Raw genomic sequence first — 21,541 nt, 5'->3', positions numbered from 1 at the left:
GAATCGTCACCCATATTCCCCGATCCGCCCTTATAGGGCGTGACAAAATTATTACTTATTATCCCGGTCAGCCCAGGACCTGCAATAGATGCGGAAAGCGGGGCCATCTCGCCAGTAACTGCCCCGATCCCAGGTGTAGCAGGTGCCAGGAGTTCGGGCATTCCTCAGGTAGTTGCCGCCAAATCAAGTGCAATTTTTGTTTTGAATACGGTCACCCGTATACGGAATGCCCGATCTCCTGGGCAACTATGCCTGAGGATCTCAGGAGAGCCATGTTGGTCCGTATGGACGAGGAAAATCAGCTCGTCCCCCTGCCAACTCCCGGTGTGTCTGTCCAGCCTGTATCAGCTCCTATTGTTTCCGAGTCTGTTACTGTTCCTTTTTCTGTTGTCTCTCCCGCCGCTTCTCCTCATCCAGTTAGGACTAAGGTGGCCCCTGAGGGGCAGTCTGAGCTCAGGAGGTCTGGTCGTCTCAGGGATGCTGCTCATGGGGGGGAAGGCTCTTCTCTTAAGGCACAACGCATAAGGCCCCCAAGGTCAGTTAAAGTCAAGAGGGCTCTTAAACCCTCTGGCCCTGGTTACCCCTTTGCCCCTCCATCCTCAGCCCCTCCCTCCCTTGCTCCTCAGGAGCCTGTTCCCCTTTTGTCCTCCGATCCCCCTTCCTCGTCCCCTCCTCCCTCTGCTCCCCCCCCTCCCCCTCCTGATGACACAGTCATCCCCCCCCCTCCTCCCCCTCCTGATGATTCAATCATCACTTTCCCACCCCCTCCTCCTCCCCCCCCTCCTGATGACATTGTCATCACCTCTCCTCCCCCTCCTCCTGATGACACTGCTTCCCCATCCCCTACTGATGGCAGTGTTGCTGTTGCTCCTAGTCCAGTCTCGCTCTCCCTGTTTTCAGGTAGTCGTCTCCAGCCAAAGGGCAAGGAGGACCTAAACGAGGAGGAGAAAGCGTTCTTGGAAGAACGATTAAAAACCAGGAGAACAAGTAAGGGACCCAAATCTGGGCCCCTACAAAGAAGGGCCACTCAGAAAAATTGGGCAGTCCTGGTTCAAAGGCGTAATGAAGTCAAACTTGCCAACAGATTTGACTTGTTGGCTGGTAAGCCTTTGTCCTCGGAAGAGGAAGATATGGTGATTGACAATCCTGCCACTGTCTGAAGGGGTATTGTCTTTTGTGTTCTCGTTTTTTTTGTTCCTTGTAATGTTGTGTTTTTTGCTTTCATTTTTATTGTCTTTGTTCAAAGGAGTATGAAGGGAAACCTCAATCACTCTAATGGCTGCTCCCTCACCACTAATGTTGGCAACGATCAACGTTGCTAGCATCAAAACCCCCAGAGCTCGAAAATTGGCGTTCACAATTCTGGCCAGCCTGGAGGCTGACATCATTTTCCTACAGGAGACCAGGCTCACCTCTACGGCTGACCTCTGGTTAGCCGAGAGGGACTGGGTGTCCGGTCAGAGTTTCTGGTCTCTTGCGGGAGAGCCTGGAAGTGGTGTAGCGGTCCTTTTTAGGACCGACATGGTAACATGCCGGCGAGTTATTGAAGTGGAGATGGGAAGGTGTCTGGTTTTGGACGTCTGTGTGAAAGGGCAGGACCTCAGGCTTATCAACGCCTATGCTCACCCCTCAATTAAGGGGGAGAGGAAGCGCCTTTTCACACAGATCAGGCCATTCCTTTTTTCAGCTTGTCCTGTGATCCTGGGTGGTGATTTTAACACCGTCACTAGGGCCAAGGACAGGGCGAGTGCCCGGGTCCGGATAAGCAGTGATGGTACGTTTTTAGATAGGATAGTTAAAGATGCTGATCTGGTGGATGTACACATTCGACATTCACCAGGTCTCACAGGTTTCACTTTTTATAGCGGTAGCAGTAGGTCTAGGATAGATAGGTTTTTTGTTTCAGAGAATCTCATCACTTCGGCCCCCAAGCTGTTGGCGGTGGAATTCTCTGATCACCTTATTCTGTCGGTGTGTTTGAATGCTCTAGACGCTCCTCTTAGAGGTAGGGGTATCTGGAGAATGAATTCGGCCCTGCTGCTGGAAAGTGACGTGAGACGATCCTTTGAGGAGTTTTTTCAGGCACAGGTCACCATCCTGGACTGTTTTAACAATAGGTCTGAGTGGTGGGAGGAAGTCAAAAAACGTGCTGCCAGATTCTTCAAGGGTCTAGCTGTTCGTAAGAGCATTGATAGAGATTTTGCTTACCAGCAACTGAGGGAGAGATTAAACATTCTTGTCTCTGAGGGCGGAGATCCGGGGGAGATCTCTGAGGTCATACTCCGCCTCAGGCAGTTGCAGTACGACCGGTTGGCTTCTTTGACTCTGGAGAGGGATCATGGTAAGTACCACTCGCCTGACCCTTACCAGAGTTTCAAACGAAGTTCAGCGCTTAGGACGGTCCATAGTCTCAGGGATGGTTCGGGATCTCTGGCAAAGTCCAGGTCGGAGATCTTGTCCATCGCTAGAGAGTTTTACGCCAAACTGCTTGGGGAGAAGCCCCTTGACCAGGCAAGGATGGATGATTTCTTGGCTTCCATACCAGGTCTGAATGAATTTGATGTTTCTAGTATTGATTTGACCACTGAGATCACCGTGGATGAAGTAGCGAGGGCCATTGATGGTCTCGCGCCTAAAAAGACTCCGGGTCCGGATGGACTGACGGCTGAGTTTTACAAGGCTTTCAAGTCCATCCTGACCCCTCAATTGGCCGGTGCTTTTAACGACTGCCTTGCCGAGGGTCAATTACCACCCTCCATGAGGCAATCTGCGGTAATCTTGTTGTCAAAAGGTCGTAATCCTGAGATGATTAAGAATTGGCGTCCCATCAGCCTTCTCAATGTCGACAGGAAGATCTTGGCAAAAATTTTATTCTGGCGTTTGTCCCAGGTAACGGATGTGCTTTCCCGCCACCAGCACTGCTCGGTTTCAGGTAGGAGTACTTTCTCAGCACTGTTAGCTGTCCGGGAAGTTCTGGAACGGTGCAGGGCTGAGGGCTGGGGAAAGTTCTTGCTGACATTGGACCAGTCGAAGGCCTTTGATCAAGTCAACCATAAGTACCTATGGCGGCTACTTAGTGTGTACGGCTTGCAGGGGAGTTTTATCAATTGGCTACAGACTTTGTATAAAGAGGCTGAGAGTTTCATGCTCATTAACGGATGGATCGGCCAGCCTTTTGAGGTGAGCTTGGGGGTCCGCCAGGGGTGTCCGCTGAGTTCTCTACTGTACGTATTTGCCATCGACCCCTTCGTGAGAAGGTTAGAGGGCAGTGCGCTCGGTGGGGTTCCTGTGGGCATCTCTGGTGTCTCGCCTCTGAAGGTGGTGGCTTATGCCGATGATGTAACAGTTGTGATCTCGAAGGCAGAAGAGGCGTTGGTGGTGGCTGAAGAGATCACTCTGTACTCGTCGGCATCTGGTTCAAAAGTGAATCCGAATAAGTGCGAAACTTTCTGGTTGGGCAAAAAAGGAGAATCCTTTGCACTTCCTGGCTCCTTCCCCGTGCCTCAAAATGAAATAAAAATCCTAGGCATCAAATTTGGCCCAGGCGATTACGGCCTGCGAAATTGGGAGAGCAAGCTGAAAGATGTCGACACTAAAGTGGCTCGTTGGAAGGGTTGGCGTTTAACCCTCAGGGAAAGGGTTGACTTGATTAAAACCTATCTGGTGCCGATAATGGTATACGTTAGCTACGTTGCAATTTTGCCAGCATCCCTGTACACCAGGATTAACGCTCTGTTTTTCCTGATGTTATGGGGAAACAGAACAAACCCTGTACGTAGGAACATCACTTACAGAACCTGGCGGGAGGGTGGCTTAGGAAAGGTCAACCCGATCGTCTTTTTCTCCCTGATGTTCATTAAGTTCAATCTTGGTAGTTTGTTTGCAGGGAGCCCGCCTACTTAGGTAAGCTTCTTTCAGATCTGGTGTGAGCCTTTCCTCAGGCATTGGATGAGCGGTGGCTCAGTGAAGAAACTGAATGCACGTCATGGCTACCTTCCGGCCTATGTTTTGCCTTGCATGAAGAAACTGCGGCAGTGGGGATTGGGAGTGGAGGACATCAGGTCGGTCGACAGGAAAGTCCTGTTGGCTAGAGTGGTGGACTCTCATTTCCATGACCCATTGGCCTTGAAGGATTGCCCAGGCCCGATTTTGAAGGAGGGTTTGCGGTTACTTAATTCACCGCGCGTTCCAAACAAATTCTGGGACATCGTCTGGCTAACTTTCCAGGGCAAACTGTATGTTGGAGGGAACATGTGGGGTCGGAGACCGGAAGTTCGTGTCTGTCCTCGACAGGAGTGTTCCGTTGAGGAAGACATGGAACACTTTCTGATCACATGCCCCTTCAATGTAGAGGTGTATAAACAGGTGGGTGGGGTCCTAGGTATCCCATTTCTGGAGCATCTGAGTTATGCTGAGTGGGCATATGGAGCTTTTAACCAACGCCGGGGCTTTGATTTGTGCACTTTATACATAGTTAGCCTAGTGGTTAGGAGACACGTTTGGTTGGCACGGTGTGACGTAGCGATTAGGCAGAAAATCTCGCCGGTCCAGGTGGTGGTGAACGGTATTCTCGGTGAGGTTGGGAAGATCCGGTTCTTGGAGAGGAAGAAGCTGGGGAGAGGAGCTTGGATTCTGGCTTGGCAGAATATCAAGCCTCCTTGACCTGGTGGACTCTTCTCCAGGGTGTTGCTTTACTATTCTCCCTCTTGCACCCTAGATTTTTTGAGTTTTGTGATTCTTTTTTGAAGTCTGGCCGCAGACACAAAGGAGATATCCCTTTGTGCTTCTTCTATATATTGTTGGTAGCGGTGATGTTTTGTCTCGTTAATTAATTTTATTTCTTGTCTTGACTCAACGTTGTCTATAGTCTTCTGTTTTTCCTTTGGGCGTAAAAGACCCATTGTATGACTGTGTGGTATGAGTGGTGTATTGTAGGTGATGTCATCCTTTTTTTTTTGGGTGGTGGTGTATGTTATGTGTTTTTTCTTTTCTTTATTTATTTTTAGTACGTTGAATAAATGATGTAATGTAGGTGTTGTTTCCGTTTTTGTATGGAAGTGGCTGATTGATACTCCTTCAACAGTAATATCTCATATGAGAATGATTTATGAGTTATGTGTTTATATCTTGTTTTGGGTATTTCCCTTGCATTATATGTTTTTCTGATGTAAATACTGTAAATAGAGTTATTGCTTGATGAAATCAAGTATAAAACAGGATGTTTAATGTTGTATATAAGATCTTTTGGAGGAAAAATCTCTTGTATAATTTTGCTTTCAGATATGCATATTTTTTAATTTATTTATTGCCTATAATGTATGCTATATGATCCTGTCTTTTATAATAAAATATCTTGAGGAGCTTATCTTGGTCAGAAAAGGTTACATTTGAGAAGACTAATCCATTGATTCTGCTGTGGCATAGAGTGCTTTACCTGCACTTTCCTAGGTGCTGTCATCAGAGGCATAGAACCAAAGCCAGTACTGTCAAGTGTTTTCTCTTTCCGCGGTATTGAGAATAGGTGCATACATGCAGCATGTCCCCAGTTGATTACTTGTTGATGGCACAATAATGAACCACTCAACATTCCACTCATACACACCTCATTTTAAAAGCACACAAAAGATCGATATCGGCAAGGTAGTGTGGCCGAGCGGTCTAAGGGGCTGGATCTAGGCTCCAGTCTCTTTTGAGGTGTGGGTTCAAATCCCACCACTGCCAGTCTACAACTTTTATCTTGCCTCGCAGGCCTCTTGTAGATCTACTACATCCCTTCATCAACAACAAGAAAGCTCAAATACTTCTCTTTTCCACCATCAGCTTGCACAACAACATGAATGAGGCTTTCCCAGCACCACACTTTCTTTCACCGCTACAAAGGAATACAGTTTAGAAAAAAAAGTGCTTACAATGGCTTAAGACCTTTACATGTACTTTTCCACTGGATTCTGACAATGTGCCACAGCTCATAACTCCTGGCTGTGGAGGAGCTTTTGACAGCAACAGTGGCAACAGATAGGAATTTCAACAAAGTAAACAGGGCAAAGATCTCATTTAGATTACTGAGGTGAGATCTGCCCCTATTACCCAATAGTAGGCAACTGTTTCCTCTCAATTTTAGGTGAATGGGATTTTAGGTATACGTGCAATAGCATCTATTCCAGTGCTACGGGCTACATTGTACATTGTACGTAAGTGGACAATTGTGATTTTTTTAGACAGGTGACATTACTTTTGCATAAAAGCTGATACATTAACTACGTGGGCAGTTAGGGGTTCGAGAGGATGGCTTTTATTGTACGCTAGGCCAAAGCAGGTTTTCTAAACCAGGGTTCCCTGGAAGCCCAAGCTTCCTTCAGGACTTTTTAGGGGTTCCCTGGCATTTTTCCCACTTGCCCCAGTAAGGTCGGTTTCCTTGAGATGCAAAAATTATTTGAAGGCTTTCTCCAGGGTCTCATGATGGGAATACACCATGAGATTTTTTGGCAGATAGTTGGTTCGATAGATAATTTAATGCATATCCGATCTGATTTTTGATCGAAAAATCGATCGGAAAAGCGATCGGACAGTAGGTGCTGCACTCAGTGGTATCAGAGCAATGGAACAAAAGTCAGTACTGTTATGCGTTCTTCCTTATGGAACTGAGAATGGCTGCCAACATGCAGCAAATCCCCAGATGATAACCTGTTGATGGCACAGTAATTAACCGCTTAACCTTTGACTCTTGAAAAACGTGTCTTAAAGCAAGCAAGAGTAGACATCCGCAGGGTAGTGTGGCTGAGCGGTGTAAGGCGCTGGATTAAGGCTCCAGCTCTCCTTAGAGGCGTGGGGTCAAATCCCACCTCTACCAGCCTTTAACTTCTCGCTTGCTTGACAAGGATATACTATGTAGGAAAGATAAGGCCTCAGCTCCTCTGGCTTTAACACTTGCTCAAATACTTGTCCAAGCTTATACATCAGGGCCACTTGAGGAGCTTATCTTGGTCAGAAAAGGTTACTTTTGACCTAGCTCCCGGACTTCCAGTAGAGGGTGTACTTGCTGTTTCCGTGAAGCCGACTTTGAAGCACTTTTTTTGGGCACCATTTGAACTTGAGGTCCCTGCTTGGCTTGGGCCTAGCAGGGGCCTTGCCTGTGCTAACCGGCCGCTCCAGCCATGGAGCGGCCGGCTCATACCCCCCTACCAGGGGCGTAGCAATAGGGGTTGCAGAGGTAGCGACCGCATCAGGGCCCTTGGGCCAGAGGGGCCCCGAAGGGCCCTCCCTCAACTACAGTTTTATCTCTCTATTGGTCCTGTGCTCATAATAATCACTTCTATAGATACTTTGAATAGTGGTAATCATTAACAAACTGTTCCCCATCCCCTTCTTGCACCTCAGACACTGTAATTACCATTGACAGGTTTTGGTGCACCATATCAATTGTTATGTATAGAGTGCTTGGGGGGCCCCATTGTAAAACTTGCATCGGGGCCCACAGCTCCTTAGCTACGCCACTGCCCCCTACTGCTTCAACTTACCTGGGGGATGCCCCTGGCCAAGTGGATCCGGTGACTTGGTTCAGGGAGGTAAAATTGAGGATGGAGCTTGTGGAAGACCTAGGAAAAAAGTACAAGACCATAAAGTACAGGTTTGGGGCATCCTGGAGGAAAGAAATGTCCCACACGAATGAGGACCTAGTCCAGCTAAAGAAAGAGATAAGGATGCAAAAAGACATCTTACACAGCCTGGAGTACATTGGAGGGCCCCTAGCGGAAAACTACCAACACAGGCGGCGTTTCCGCAAAATGCTGGGCCCGGATCCTGAAATCGATACAAGCAGTGAGGATAATGAGGAAGATGAGGAGTGCATGGTTGTGGAATCTAGTAGCACACCAGTGGAGGTGCCTGACTGGATCAAGAAGAAAAAAGGTGAGGGGGATAAAGTACCTAGCTCTGCGGTGGGTGCCCGGGAGGGTGTGGGTAGTGCCTGCCTTGCTTCCCCTGCCGCCGGAGGTCCGGGTGGTATAGCTGCCGCTGGGTCCCCTGGAGTGGTAGTGGGTGGTGGGGTGAGTGCTGCCAGCACCAAGGCTTCAAAAGCTGTGCCCCCTGCTATGTTATCTAGCGGTGGGGTTGATGGGGCTGTGATGGCCTCCCCGGGTGCCCGCACAGAATCTCCTCCTGCTCCCCTGGATGCTGCTAGTAGGGCTTTACCCGGTCCTCTGGTGGTGTCTGGGCATGCTGCGGGGGGTGAGAAGTGCGCCCAGAGTTTTAGGGAAAGTCCCCCAGAGCCTACCTGTGTTTCCAGTGCGGAGGTCCGTAATGGCGCCAAGATGGCGCCGAGACGCCAAACACTGTTGATGAGACGCCGGAGGAACTTCCGGCCCGCTTACCGGAAGTGATGTGCGGAGCTGAGGTGGGCAATCAGCCGCATGGGAAAGCGGCAAGCGTTCCCCACGCGGCCATCCATACGCATGACGCCATTGAAACAGGCGTTCATGACGCGGCCAGGGGGACGCATGGAAAAAGTCCTGATGCGGCCAGTAAGCCGCATCAACATGCGGAGGATGCGGAAGATGTGACCAAGCGTATGGAAGGAGGTGGGTGCAATGCGGCCGGAGATCCGCATCACCATACACAGTCTGCAGCCAATCCAGACGGAATTTCGTATTACAACACGGAAACTGGAGCCAATGGAGTGCAAGTGGGAGTATCTCATGCAGCCAATGCAGCGCACCTGAGTGCAGGAGTGGGAGCCTGTGGATTACAAAAAGATGCGGACAATGCATCAGAAAATGTGTCTTTAAGCCCTGCCAAACAAGGGGTGACCCTGGAGGTGAAGGGGGGGATCCCTGAAAAGTCTGGCTCTAGCACTGGCGAATCTGGGGAGGATTTTCAAGCCCCAATTGGTGGACAGGACTTTCCTGTGGGCGGTGCCAGGCGTAAGAAGATGGGTGAGAAACCAGCTATTTCTAAAGTTTCTTCTAAAAAAGGAAAAAAAGGAAAAAATAAGTTAAAGAGACCCTGTATTGTTGTGACGGGTGGGGGAAGGGTGAAGAAAAAGTCTGAGGGTAACATAGTGGAAAAAGTTGAATTGCCCTCAATGGAGGTAGAAAACACAAATGTGGAAAAAGATGCAAATATAAATGTGATTGTGGGCGGTGCCCAAAAAGTTCATCAAACTGATGTTGTTGATGGAGAACCTGTGTTGCTTGTTGGTGGCTCGAACGGGAGTGCCGGGGTGGAGTTAAGTCTGCAGGGGGGAGGGGACAAAGATGCAGATGAGACTCTTCCTGACACTTCCGTCACAGATCTCACTTCAAGCTCAATAGTAACAACAAAGGTTTCGTCTCCTTTCCCTAACGATAGTGATACAGAAAGGGCTTCTGTCCTTTATAGGGAAATTAATGGTGAAATAACAATGGTCAACAATGGTCAACAATGGTCAAGTGAGTCATAGGTTGGATTCTTTGTTTGGCGATAGCTCTCACTCCCTTTCTGGAGGTGACAACTCAGACTCAGATGAAGGTTGGAGAAAGAAAAAAGTAAAAAAAAAGCATGTAGAGCCTCCGCCCATTGTAGTGGAAGACTTAATAACAGAATTCCGTACAATGGACTGTATCTACAGGCTAGAGAAAGAGCGCCTGGTGGTGATAAAAGGCCATTCAGGCGAAACTAAGATTTTTTCTGTGGAACCTGGGGGGGACTTCAAAGGTCTCTATCTAGTGGGCAAAGGTGACCCAAATTGTGGACGCCAGATTGAATTTCGGGCCAATGGCAAGAAATTTTTGGTAGAAAACGAGATCATCAAGAGATTTGATTATACTGGCAAAGTAGAATTCAGCGAAACCATTTTCGGTCTGGGTCCCAATGCCCCTAGGTATGAGGGCCCCCCCGTGTCCCCTGTGGTTGCCTCGGTGCCTGATGAGGCGCCTGGTGACAGTTCGGCTGGAGCTGAGGTTGGTGGAGTGTCTGCTGGGTCTGGGTTGCCTGGGTTGGAGAGCGTGACCAGGGTAGGTTTTGATTTTCCTGCCCTGGGCCCTGCCTCCAACCCGGGAGCCCTTGCCTCCATGGCGGCCTCGGCTCAGGGGACATCCGCTGCCCGGCCCCGGTCATATTCTCGTGCAGTGCGAAGTGCCGCTTCTGGGAGGAGAGTTCTAGCTCCCCTGGAGCTGGAGTCTGAGACATTTGTCCCTGGCAGGAGGAACGTGGTCAGACTTAAATGGGAACATGATTCTGCCATTCCTAACAAAAAAGAGTTTGTCCGGTTCCTCCTGGATCTGGGGACAAAGCCATGTGACTTAAACGCGATTCTAGCTCCAGGGGATCCCCCCCAGTATTATGATGTGAGCTTTTTGTCACTGCACGGGATGGAGGCCTTCCTGGAGGAGAGACTGAAGGTGTAAGTTAACAACCAGTGGCACGGTTTTTCAGTCTTTCCTCTATCCCGGCAGTCATTGGAAAAAAAAGCTCACATCGTAGTGCAAAATGAGAGCATCCCTGTGAGAGACTTGATGTCCTGGGTTCAGCATTACGCTGACGTGATGGCCCCTCCGCAGCGAGTCCTGGATGACCTGGGGATTTGGTGGGGGGAATATGAGGTGGCGATAAAGCTCCATACTAAGGAGGGAATCGTCACCCATATTCCCCGATCCGCCCTTATAGGGCGTGACAAAATTATTACTTATTATCCCGGTCAGCCCAGGACCTGCAATAGATGCGGAAAGCGGGGCCATCTCGCCAGTAACTGCCCCGATCCCAGGTGTAGCAGGTGCCAGGAGTTCGGGCATTCCTCAGGTAGTTGCCGCCGAATCAAGTGCAATTTTTGTTTTGAATACGGTCACCCGTATACGGAATGCCCGATCTCCTGGGCAACTATGCCTGAGGATCTCAGGAGAGCCATGTTGGTCCGTATGGACGAGGAGAATCAGCTCGTCCCCCTGCCAATTCCCAGTGTGTCTGTCCAGCCTGTATCAGCTCCTATTGTTTCCGAGTCTGTTACTGTTCCTTTTTCTGTTGTCTCTCCCGCCGCTTCTCCTCGTCCAGTTAGGACTAAGGTGGCCCCTGAGGGGCAGTCTGAGCTCAGGAGGTCTGGTTGTCTCAGGGATGCTGCTCATGGGGGGGGAAGGCTCTTCTCCCAAGGCACAACGCATAAGGCCCCCAAGGTCAGTTAAAGTCAAGAGGGCTCTTAAACCCTCTGGCCCTGGTTACCCCTTTGCCCCTCCATCCTCAGCCCCTCCCTCCCTTGCTCCTCAGGAGCCTGTTCCCCTTTTGTCCTCCGATCCCCCTTCCTCGTCCCCTCCTCCCTCTGCTCCTCCCCCTCCCCATCCTGATGACACAGTCATCCCCCCCCCCTCCTCCCCCTCCTGATGATTCAATCATCACTTCCCCACCCCCTCCTCCTCCCCCCCCTCCTGATGACATTGTCATCACCTCTCCTCCCCCTCCTCCTGATGACACTGCTTCCCCATCCCCTACTGATGGCAGTGTTGCTGTTGCTCCTAGTCCAGTCTCGCTCTCCCTGTTTTCAGGTAGTTGTCTCCAGCCAAAGGGCAAGGAGGACTTAAACGAGGAGGAGAAAGCGTTCTTGGAAGAACGATTAAAAACCAGGAGAACAAGTAAGGGACCCAAATCTGGGCCCCTACAAAGAAGGGCCACTCAGAAAAATTGGGCAGTCCTGGTTCAAAGGCGTAATGAAGTCAAACTTGCCAACAGATTTGACTTGTTGGCTGGTAAGCCTTTGTCCTCGGAAGAGGAAGATATGGTGATTGGCAATCCTGCCACTGTCTGAAGGGGTATTGTCTTTTGTGTTCTCGTTTTTTTGTTTCTTGTAATGTTGTGTTTTTGCTTTCATTTTTATTGTCTTTGTTCAAAGGAGTATGAAGGGAAACCTCAATCACTCTAATGGCTGCTCCCTCACCACTAATGTTGGCAACGATCAACGTTGCTAGCATCAAAACCCCCAGAGCTCGAAAATTGGCATTCACAATTCTGGCCAGCCTGGAGGCTGACATCATTATCCTACAGGAGACCAGGCTCACCTCTACGGCTGACCTCTGGTTAGCCGAGAGGGACTGGGTGTCCGGTCAGAGTTTCTGGTCTCTTGCGGGAGAGCCTGGAAGTGGTGTAGCGGTCCTTTTTAGGACCGACATGGTAACATGCCGGTGAGTTATTGAAGTGGAGATGGGAAGGTGTCTGGTTTTGGGCGTCTGTGTGAAAGGGCAGGACCTCAGGCTTATCAACGCCTATGCTCACCCCTCAATTAAGGGGGAGAGGAAGCGCCTTTTCACACAGATCAGGCCATTCCTTTTTTCAGCTTGTCCTGTGATCCTGGGTGGTGATTTTAACACCGTCACTAGGGCCAAGGACAGGGCGAGTGCCCGGGTCCGGATAAGCGGTGATGGTAAGTTTTTAGATAGAATAGTTAAAGATGCTGATCTGGTGGATGTACACATTCGACATTCACCAGGTCTCACGGGTTTCACCTTTTATAGCGGTAGCAGTAGATCTAGAATAGATAGGTTTTTTGTTTCGGAGAATCTCATCACTTCGGCCCCCAAGCTGTTGGCGGTGGAATTCTCTGATCCCCTTATTCTATCGGTGTGTTTGAATGCTCTAGACGCTCCTCCCAGAGGTAGGGGTATCTGGAGAATGAATTCGGCCCTGCTGCTGGAAAGTGACGTGAGACGATCCTTTGAGGAGTTTTTTCAGGCACAGGTCACCATCCTGGACTGTTTCAACAATAGGTCTGAGTGGTGGGAGGAAGTCAAAAAACGTGCTGCCAGATTCTTCAAGGGTCTAGCTGTCCGTAAAAATATTGATAGAGATTTTGCTTACCAACAACTGAGGGAGAGATTAAACATTCTTGTCTCTGAGGGCGGAGATCCGGGGGAGATCTCTGAGGTCAAACTCCGCCTCAAGCAGTTGCAGTACGACCGGTTGGCTTCTTTGACTCTGGAGAGGGATCATGGTAAGTACCACTCGCCTGACCCTTACCAGAGTTTCAAACAAAGTTCAGCGCTTAGGACGGTCCATGGTCTCAGGGATGGTTCGGGATCTCTGGCAAAGTCCAGGTCGGAGATCTTGTCCATCGCTAGAGAGTTTTATGCTAAACTGCTTGGGGAGAAGCCCCTTGACCAGACAAGAATGGATGATTTCTTGGCTTCCATACCAGGTCTGAAAGAATTTGATGTTTCTGGTATTGATTTGACCACTGAGATCACCGTGGATGAAGTAGCGAGGGCCATTGATGGTCTCGCGCCTAAAAAGACCCCGGGTCCAGATGGACTGACGGCTGAGTTTTACAAGGCCTTCAAATCTATCCTGGCCCCTCAATTGGCCGGTGCTTTTAACGACTGCCTTGCCGAGGGTCAATTACCACCCTCCATGAGGCAATCTGCGGTGATCTTGTTGTCAAAAGGTCGTAATCCTGAGATGATTGAGAATTGGCGTCCCATCAGCCTTCTCAATGTCGACAGGAAGATCTTGGCAAAAATTTTATTCTGGCGCTTGTCCCAGGTAACGGATGTGCTTTCCCGCCACCAGCACTGCTCGGTTTCAGGTAGAAGTACTTTCTCAGCACTGTTAGCTGTCCGGGAAGTTCTGGAACGGTGCAGGGCTGAGGGCTGGGGAAAGTTCTTGCTAACATTGGACCAGTCAAAGGCCTTTGATCGAGTCAACCATAAGTACCTATGGCGGCTACTTAGTGTGTACGGCTTGCAGGGGAGGTTTATCAATTGGCTACAGACTTTGTATAAAGAGGCTGAGAGTTTCATGCTCATCAACGGATGGATCGGCCAGCCTTTTGAGGTGAGCTCGGGGGTCCGCCAGGGGTGTCCGCTGAGTTCTCTACTGTACGTATTTGCCATCGACCCCTTCGTGAGAAGGTTAGAGGGCAGTGCGCTCAGTGGGGTTCCTGTGGGCATCTCTGGTGTCTCGCCTCTGAAGGTGGTGGCTCTGGCCGCAGACACAAAGGAGATATCCCTTTGTGCTTCTTCTATATATTGTTGGTAGCGGTGATGTTTTGTCTCGTTAATTAATTTTATTTCTTGTCTTGACTCAACGTTGTCTATAGTCTTCTGTTTTTCCTTTGGGCGTAAAAGACCCATTGTATGACTGTGTGGTATGAGTGGTGTATTGTAGGTGATGTCATCCTTTTTTTTTTTTTTTTTGGTGGTGGTGTATGTTATGTGTTTTTTCTTTTCTTTATTTATTTTTAGTACGTTGAATAAATGGCATACAGTCAAAAGCGGCGCCTGGAAAAAATGGCGCATGCCCTTAAAACGCTATTTAGCGTTTTAGAGTTTAAAACGTAATATTCCGTTGTAATAAGACTCGGGCTGCCTGTGGTGTTTGCAGTGAAATGTATAACCAGTAGATGGTGCTGGTCAGCATAGTGTTATAAAAGAATGTGTAAGCATTACTAAGCTAGGTTTCTAAAAAGAAATGATAGCCTAGTGGTATAGCACTGGACTTTGAAGAAAATTTTGCAGGTTCGAATCTGTGCACGTTAAATTTTTTTTTTCTTTCATTGATAGAGATACCGCTGCTGTTTGTGCATTGGTAAAAGATTGGTTGAAATATACTTTTTTGTGAACTAGACGTTTTGTGTTTTTGATATCCCAGCCGAATATCTTATGCAAGGTTAAGAAGGAGACACGGGAGTTACTGGTTGCAAACTCTCATCTTTATTCTGCCTTCCCACGTCCTTTGCATGTGTTGTGCGGCTGGGATATTAAAGACACAGGGCTTTGACTTCATAAAAGGTATTTTTTAAAGTAATCTTTTATTAATCCTCAGATAGCAGTGCATGTATCAATAAATGAGAATAGTTAAAAAAAAGATCATTGACTAGATTCGAACCTGCACTTTATGCACAAAATAGAACCATAGTTCAGTACTAGACCACTGTGCTACAACAATGTTACAATTTCAAAATGCTAATTAGCGTTTTACATTAAATAGACGGCGCCATAATGTTCTGGTGGAGCTGTGCGCCATTTTTTCCTGCTCCCGAATAAATGATGTAATGTAGGTGTTGTTTCCGTTTTTGTATGGAAGTGGCTGATTGATACTCCTTCAACAGTAATATCTCATATGAGAATGATTTATGAGTTATGTGTTTATATCTTGTTTTGGGTATTTCCCTTGCATTATATGTTTTTCTGATGTAAATACTGTAAATAGAGTTATTGCTTGATGAAATCAAGTATAAAACAGGATGTTTAATGTTGTATATAAGATCTTTTGGAGGAAAAATCTCTTGTATAATTTTGCTTTCAGATATGCATATTTTTTAATTTATTTATTGCCTATAATGTATGCCAGTGGTTCCCAACCTTTTCCGGCCCGGGGAACACTTTCTGACCATATTTTTCTCCGGGGAACGGCGGGGGGCGTGCGGGTGTTTGCGCGACCTAGTGGACAGTGCCGTGTGTAGCAGGCTATGGGGGGGGCTGGGGTGCGGCTGCATAGCTAGCATAGTTGCCCCAGTATAGGGAGTTTAGTTGCCCCAGTATGGTTAGTATAGTTACCCCAGTATAGCTAGTATAGTCCCAGTATGGATAGGTAGTGCCCCAGTATAGGTAGGTAGTGCCCGGTATAGCTACTATAGTGCCCAGATAGCTAGTATAGTGCCCAGATAGCTAGTATGGTGCCCAGTATAGCTAGTATAGTGCCCAGCATAGCTAGCATAGTGCCCAGTATAGGTAGGTAGTGCCCCAGTATAGCTAGTATAGTTGCCCCCAGTATAGCTAGTTTAATTGCCCCCAGTATAGCTAGTTTAGTTGCCCCCAGTGTAGCTAGTTTAGTTGCCCCCAGTGTAGCTAGTTTAGTTGCCCCCAGTATAGCTAGTTTAATTGCCCCCAGTATAGCTAGTTTAATTGCCCCCAGTATAGCTAGTTTAGTTGCCCCCAGTATAACTAGTTTAGTTGCCCCCAGTATAGCTAGTACAGTTGCCCCCAGTATAGATGCCCAGGAGGGGGGAAGCAGCGCTAGAAGGAGGGGCAGTGGAGGCAGCGGTGGGGAGGGGGGAAATATCCCCCCCCTCCCTCACCTGGGACCCCTCCTTCTGCCTCTCTCCCCCTCCATTTATCGGTGGCAAGTGCGGGGCGGCTCGGCGGCGGGGAGACATGCGCAGACTTACCACTTCTGCGTTCCAAGCGCCGGCAGCGTCATGTCGTCAGATCTCCGCCTTCAATGCCGCCCACTGTGCTTCCTGATTAGCGGAAGCACAGTGGGCGGCATTGAAGGCGGAGATCTGACGACATGACGCTGCCGGCGCTTGGAACGCGGAAGTGGTGAGTAATTCTCCGCGTGCCTCCCCGCCGCCGACCCCGCACTTGCCACCCATAAATGGAGGGGGAGAGAGGCAGAAGGAGGGGTCTTAGGTGAGGGAGGGGGGGGGATATTTCCCCCCTCCCCACCGCTGCCTCCACTGCCCCTCCTTCTAGCGCTGCTTTCCCCCTCCTGCGTTCTACATACAGTAGGAACGCACGGCACACCAGGCAACATGCCGCGGCACACCAGCGGTTGGGAAACGCTGATGTATGCTATATGATCCTGTCTTTTATAATAAAATATCTTGAGGAGCTTATCTTGGTCAGAAAAGGTTACATTTGAGAACACTAATCCATTGATTCTGCTGTGGCATAGAGTGCTTTACCTGCACTTTCCTAGGTGCTGTCATCAGAGGCATAGAACCAAAGCCAGTACTGTCAAGTGTTTTCTCTTTCTGCGGTATTGAGAATAGGTGCATACATGCAGCATGTCCCCAGTTGATTACTTGTTGATGGCACAATAATGAACCACTCAACATTCCACTCATACACACCTCCTTTTAAAAGCACACAAAAGATCGATATTGGCAAGGTAGTGTGGCCGAGCGGTCTAAGGGGCTAGATCTAGGTTCCAGTCTCTTTGGCTGTGTGAGTTTAAATCCCACCACTGCCAGTCTACAACTTCTATCTTGCCTCGCAGGCCTCTTGTGGATCTACTACGTCCCTTCATCACCAACAAGAAAGCTCAAATACTTCTCTTTTCCTCCATCAGCTTGCACAACAACATGAATGAGGCTTTCCCAGCACCACACTTTCTTTCACCGCTACAAAGTAATACAGAAAAAAAAGTGCTTACAATGGCTTAAGACCTTTACATGCACTTTTCCACTGGATTCTGACAATGTGCCACAGCTCATAACTCCTGGCTGTGGGGGACTTTTTGACAGTAACAGTGGCAACAGATAGGACTTTCTACAAAGTAAACAGGGCAAAGATCTCATTTAGAGACTGAGGTGGAAAAAGGTGAAAAAGGTGAAAAAAGTGAAAAATGGTGAAAAAATGGAAAAAAAAGGTGAAAAAGTGAAAAAAGTGAAAAATGCTGAAAAAGTGGAAAAAAAGGTGAAAAAAGTGAAAAAATTGTGAAAAAGTAAAAAAGGTGAAAAAAGTGAAAAATAGTGAAAAAAGTGAAAAATGGTGAAAAAGTGGAAAAAAGGTTAAAAATAGTGAAAAAGGGGGGAAAATGGTGAAAAAGTGAAAAAAGGTGAAAAAAGTGAAAAATGGTGAAAAAGTTGAAAAAAGGTTAAAAATAGTGAAAAAAGGGGGAAAATGGTGAAAAAGTGGAAAAAGGTGAAAAAAGTGAAAAATGGTGAAACCGTGGAAAAAGGTGAAAAATAGTGAAAAAATGGAAGAAATGTGAAAAAGTGAAAACAGTGAAAAAAGGTGAAAAAAGGTGAAAAAAGTGAAAAATAGTGAAAACGTGGAAAAAGGTGAAAAATAGTGAAAAAATGGAAGAAAAGTGAAAAAGTGAAAACAGTGAAAAAAGGTGAAAAAAGTGAAAAATGGTGGAAAAAGTGGAAAAAAGGTGAAAAAAGTGAAAAATGGAGAAAAAGTGGAAAAAATTTAAAAAGTGAAAAAAGGTGAATAATGGTGAAAAAGTGGAAAAAAGGTGAAAAAAGTTAAAAAAAAGTGAAAAAATGTGAAAATGGTGAAAAAGTGGAAAAAGGGTAAAAAAGTGGAAAAGGGTGAAAAAAGTGAAAAAAGGTGAAAAAAGTGAAAAAAGGTGAAAAAAGTGAAAAAGGTGAAAAAAGTGAAAAAAGGTGAAAAAAGTAAAAAAAAGGTGAAAAAAATGAAAAATGGTGAAAAAGTGGAAAAAAGGAGAAAAAAGTGGAAAAAGTGAAAAATGTGAAAAAAAAGGTGAAAAAAGGTGAAAAACGGAAAAAAGTGAAAAAGGTGAAAAAAGTGAAAAAAGGTGAAAAAAGGTCGGAAAATCGATCGGAAAAGCGATCAGACAGTAGGTGCTGCACTCAGTGGTATCAGAGCAATGGAACAAAAGTCAGTACTGTTATGCGTTCTTCCTTATTGAACTGAGAATGGCTGCCAACATGCAGCATATCCCCAGATGATAACCTGTTGATGGCGCAGTAATTAACCACTTAACCTTTGACTCTTGAAAAACGTGTCTTAAAGCACGCAAGAGTAGACATCCGCAGGGACCAGGGTAGTGTGGCCGAGCGGTCTAAGGCGCTGGATTAAGGCTCTAGTCTCCTCAGAGGCGTGGGTTCAAATCCCACCACTGCCAGCCTTTAACTTCTCACTTGCTTGACAAGGATATACTATGTAGGAAAGGTAAGGCCTCAGCTCCTCTGGCTTTAACACTTGCTCAAATACTTGTCCAACCTGCACTTTCCTAGGTGCTGTCATCAGAGGCATAGAACCAAAGCCAGTACTGTCAAGTGTTTTCTCTTTCCACTGTATTGAGAATAGGTGCATACATGCAGCATGTCCCCAGTTGATTACTTGTTGATGGCACAATAATAAACCACTCAACATTCCACTCATACACACCTCATTTTAAAAGCACACAAATGATCAATATCGGCAAGGTAGTGTGGCCGAGCGGTCTAAGGGGCTGGATCTAGGCTCCAGTCTCCTCGGAGGCGTGGGTTCAAATCCCACCACTGCCAGTCTACAACTTCTATCTTGCCTCGCAGGCCTCTTGTGGATCTACTACGTCCCTTCATCAACAACAAGAAAGCTCAAATACTTCTCTTTTCCTCCATCAGCTTGCACAACAACATGAATGAGGCTTCCCCAGCACCATACTTTCTTTCACCGCTACAAAGGAATACAGTTTAGAAAAAAAAAGTGCTTACAATGGCTTAAGACCTTTACATGCACTTTTCCACTGGATTCTGACAATGTGCCACAGCTCATAACTCCTGGCTGTGGAGGACCTTTTGACAGCAACAGTGGCAACAGATAGGACTTTCTACAAAGTAAACAGGGCAAAGATCTCATTTAGATGACTGAGGTGAGAGCTGCCCCTATTACCCAATAGTAGGCAACTGTTTCCTCTCAGTTGTAGGTGAATGGGATTTTAGTTATACGTGCAATAGCATCTATTCCAGTGCTACGGGCTACATTGTACATTGTACTTAAGTGGACAATTGTGATTTTTTTAGACAGGTGACATTACTTTTGCATAAAAGCTGATACATTAACTACGTCAGGCATATGCAGAGGAGGGTGCTCTGGGTGCTCAAGCACCCCCCCTTTGTGTGACCCACAGTGGCAGGGCTCACTGACTTCTAGAGCCCATGTGGCTGCGCGCACCCCAGCATTTCTCTACATCTCTTCTCCCTCTGGAGCTTTTCTCCAGCGCAGTGTGCAGGAGAAGCCGACAGCTAGAAGGGGGAGCGGAGATTAGCCAGCAGCAGCACTCGCAGTGTGCTCTGTAGCTGCGATGAAACAGCGTGTCAGCTGGTGAGAAAACCAGAGCCTGGCAGGAGAAGAGGAGGAGCAGCCGAGAAACACGCTGGCTGGACGGAGTGTGAGGTGAGGAAAGCAGAGACCCTGGAGGGGGAAGCCTGCTCTCTCAAGATGCCCCGAGTCCTTTAGGAGCACGTGACATCACTAATCACAGCTGCTGATTACAGTGTGACTGTCACCTAGCCCCCCCCCCCCAGTTCAGTTCAGTCTCCTCACACTATATAGCCCCCTTGGAAGCCAGCCCAGCACATGTGCTCACACAGCCTCTTTCTCCAGCATTGTCCTGCACAGCCCACCCCCTCTTCACACTTCTACTGCCAGTTCAGTGAGAAGAGACATCCAGAACCTGAAGGCAGTCTGTAGGTGATAATGGTTTAAATTTGCACACATAGTAATTATTTCCCTCTTTGCATTGTATTTTCTGTGCTTTAGAAGTTCTGCCTTTTTTTATTTACTACAGCCTAAACTCACCATTTTAAAGTGAGCTTGAAGCAAAGTAAAAAACAAAACAAAACCAAAACCAGATACTCACCTATGGAGAGGGAAGGCTCTGGGTCCTATAGAGCATTCCTGTTCCTCCTATGGTCCTTGCTTTCCAGCGCTGGGTTACCCATAAGTAGTCTCCCATCAATGGGTCAGAGACTGCTCCTTCCACCACTACGGGAAGCTTCAGAAGTTTTTGGGAGTCCAAATGCGTCCGAAGACCAGCCATCCTGTCAGAGCCGGATTAAGGCTAAATGGGGCCCTAAGCAAAGTAAGGGCCCTTTTCCACCTGCAGTCGCTAGCGTTCACGCTGAACGCTAGCGATTGCTGAATCGCAAAACCGGCGATTCCCCGACGTTCGCGGGCGCGATTTTGCTATGCTATGCACTGCATAGCAAAATCGCGGCAAATAGCGGTTTGCGTTTTTGCGATTCAGCCAGCGCAAACGCGCTGGTGGAAAAGGGCCCTAACTGATTTGGGCCCCCTCATCATGTTGTAATAGAATCAGAAGATGCAGCTGCACAGCAACATGCCGCACACACCGGGGCAGCCGAGCTACTGGTTGCTATGGGCAACAGCCCGCTTTCCTCTGTGGGTGCACAATGCAGGGAATAGCAGCAGCAAAATGCAGAGTGAGAGATGAATGGCTGGGACATCTGCACTCAGGGGCTGGGGCACCCCTGTGAAGAGGGCGCCAGATATCACAGCAGCAGCATTCTCCCCCTGCATCTCCAGCCTGGCAATAGCAGACAGCTCTGGACACCGCCAAACCGGAAGCCGTTCCCCAGACAGAATTACATAACCACTCCCACCACCGAACAACCGATTTCCTCCCAAACTAGTCAGCCACCATGCAGCCTCCATCCCAGTGAATACGATAGTCCAGCAGAGAAGTTATGCATGTAGAAAAAAGAAAGCCCATATGTACAGCACCACTCTATATATATATTGAATTGTTATAAATTTTATTCACAAGAATTAACATCTGATAATTGACACATTGGAAAGTTCAATATATAAAAACACTTAAAAAGACCACATTGTCCTAGAATTCCAGCTGCAATGATTGATGTCCATCATACAAATAAATAATTACTTGCAAATATAGAAAAATGAAAATCAATTAAATGTAAATTGAATATATACCAACTTGGTGGGCTACAATGTAGAGCCCACCAGTGGTAGAACCCGGGTTCAGTATTACCTAAAGTGCATATAACATGTGAGTACAAATATACATATATTGAAAGTGCTAAGTGCAAAAAATAAACATTGATGTGCAAATAATGAACTGCAAAAACTGTCGATCACTGATA

General features: G+C 47.5%; 4 non-coding genes across 4 annotated transcripts; all 4 read left to right on the top strand.

The window, feature by feature from the left end:
- The first annotated feature begins 5,639 nt into the window (after positions 1 to 5,639).
- Positions 5,640 to 5,721, top strand: TRNAL-UAG (transfer RNA leucine (anticodon UAG)). Its single transcript has one exon. It is a non-coding gene; the product is annotated as a tRNA-Leu (tRNA).
- Positions 5,722 to 6,767: 1,046 nt separating this feature from the next.
- On the top strand, positions 6,768 to 6,850 carry TRNAL-AAG (transfer RNA leucine (anticodon AAG)). The gene has a single exon. It is a non-coding gene; the product is annotated as a tRNA-Leu (tRNA).
- Positions 6,851 to 18,470: 11,620 nt separating this feature from the next.
- On the top strand, positions 18,471 to 18,552 carry TRNAL-AAG (transfer RNA leucine (anticodon AAG)). The gene has a single exon. It is a non-coding gene; the product is annotated as a tRNA-Leu (tRNA).
- Positions 18,553 to 18,855: 303 nt separating this feature from the next.
- Positions 18,856 to 18,937, top strand: TRNAL-UAG (transfer RNA leucine (anticodon UAG)). The gene has a single exon. It is a non-coding gene; the product is annotated as a tRNA-Leu (tRNA).
- Positions 18,938 to 21,541: the final 2,604 nt, after the last annotated feature.

Source organism: Hyperolius riggenbachi, chromosome 12, assembly GCF_040937935.1.
Source record: "Hyperolius riggenbachi isolate aHypRig1 chromosome 12, aHypRig1.pri, whole genome shotgun sequence".
NCBI lineage: Eukaryota > Metazoa > Chordata > Amphibia > Anura > Hyperoliidae > Hyperolius > Hyperolius riggenbachi.
This window is presented reverse-complemented; position numbering and strand designations above follow the sequence as displayed.